The sequence below is a fragment of the Rhagoletis zephyria genome, unplaced genomic scaffold (genome assembly GCF_001687245.7).
Source record: "Rhagoletis zephyria isolate East Lansing unplaced genomic scaffold, Rhagoletis_zephyria_1.1 Rzeph_scaffold_03380, whole genome shotgun sequence".
Lineage (NCBI taxonomy): Eukaryota > Metazoa > Arthropoda > Insecta > Diptera > Tephritidae > Rhagoletis > Rhagoletis zephyria.
The window spans coordinates 5,821-8,120 of record NW_016160463.1 but is presented as its reverse complement, the minus strand read 5'-3'; positions in this window follow the sequence as shown (position 1 = coordinate 8,120).

Below are 2,300 nucleotides of genomic sequence, written 5' to 3'. Positions count from 1 at the left end.
CTCAAAAGCCGAAGTACCTACACACACATACTTTTCTCCTTCTCTCACTTTCAGCGCAAACACGTGTTTACAAATTGATGACGTCATGGAGTCATTTATGCCCTTATATTTGAATAAAATGAATATGCTTAGAGGATATCAACCAATACATGCTATATATCAAACCAAAGGAAAAAACTTGAATCTTTGATTATAGAAAACAAAAATAAAATAATTCGAGCGGTTCTCGAGAATTTCGGTAATAAAAAAAATGCCATTTTTTTCAATATTTTTTTGCCTTAAAACGCTCGATATTTGTTGAATTTATATAAAATTTGTACACGATAATATTTTTACTGCTCCAAGGAACCTATATCCCGAAAATTAAAGTTAAAGTTATGTCTGCAAATCATAAGTTGCTAGAGCACTGTGTATATCTTGGTAACCGCTGCACCAATTTCTTCCTAACTTGGCAAGGTTAGCCTTACTACAGTATACTAAATGGCCGAAAATTTTTAAAATCGGACAATAACCACGTTCACATCCTATATAACGGTAATTTGGAGAAATACGAAATCTTAGGTAAATCAGTAAATATTAAAGCTAATTTATTCAAAATTGATGCTTGCAACAGTTCTTTACCAGGAAATACGCTAATGATAAAATATTGGAAAATGGGCGTGGCACCGCCCACTTATGATCACATATATGTATCTCGGTAACCGTTCTACCAATTTGTACCAAACTCGGTATGTTTATTGTGCTTGCCACATAAAAGCAAAACCTTGAAATCGGAATAAAATTCAGGCCGCTTTTCATATAACGCTAATTTACTCAAATTTGATACAGCCCGGCTTACCATGTACACACCTATCCTCAATCAAAAAGAAGTTTAATGAAAATGCCTAATAAAACGGTTCCCTGCATCTTATTCCAACTATTTCATAGTTTCAAAATCCATTCTTAATGAAATCTTAGCTGATCGTTTCGGAGTTTTTTCCAACAATTACTTTTTTCGATCTATAAATATTTTTACTTACTTTTTTATCTTTATTTTTTTGTTAATTTAATGTTACAATGTATTTTATAATTACGAAAAAATTATAATGGAATTGAAAAAGAACTGATAATTCTATAAAATAGTATAAGAATAATAAAAAGAACGATTTAGTTTGAACCAAATAATTTATTTTAACCAAATATTGTATATTTTAATATACAATGTAAAATTTAAATATGTATGGAGGAGTATTCTACGACCGTTCTTCTTAATCTTTCTTGGTAGGAAGGATCATCTATCACGTTGATTTTGTAGCGGTTCCAAACGTTTAAGAAGTCTCTATGAACTGATTCACCTGGCTGCTCCGACCACAATCCAAATCCTTCACCATCTAAAAAATGCAAGGAATGCTCAATATGTTCAAAAATTACGTGAATTTTCAATGTCACAGAAGCTTTTGTACTGGTATAAGCCCTTTTCAATTCTTTAATGAATTTATCTAAATCCTAGCTGGGTATCGACGTAGAAAAATAACAATCCACAATTTTGTTCATAGCTTTGAAAGCAGAAATGAAAGGTGTAAGTGCAAATTTGCATACATTTAAATAAATTTCTGGATCATCAAGTGCATCTGAATTTTGTAGAAGTTTCCTGCAAGCATTTCCTTCAAAAATGTCTCCATGATAATTTTTTGCAATGATATTCAACTTCTTTGGCCACAGCAATGCCTTTGCTTTTGTAAGTAGCGGAACTAATCCGTTCCAGAACAAATGGTTAACATAGCCTTGTAAGACATGTAATTCAGGAATTGGACATTTTTCAATAACAAGTACATTATCATCTTTGAGGAGAGGTGAGTGAATAGTGCTATCCAGTGTTTTTGCTCTTTCGGACACATGTGTGAGATAATAAGGTGGAACAGATTTTCTACCCGCAATACTTCTTAAAAAATTCGTAATTTTTTTTATCTGTTTAGCTGAAGAGCCAGTATTGGCGTCATAATTATCTAAAGCTTCAGTAGTGAAAACAACAGGTTTTTTTTCAACTGAATTTAAAGTTACTCTTAACTTGCGGCCCATTGTACTCAAATTCAATGACGTGTTTTGATGACTAGATGTGCTACCACCGTTAAAGTCGCTAGATAAATCAATTTTTCTTTTTAATATCGAAGTAGCAACTTGCTCCTTCTGTTTTTCAGGAAGTTTTTCAACAAATTTTAACACATTGTCCCGAGATTGAGCAGGAGTAATACAAGGATGAGATTTACCTCTACCAACTTCCTGAAAACACAAATTGCACATTGAAACAGGTGGTCGTAATG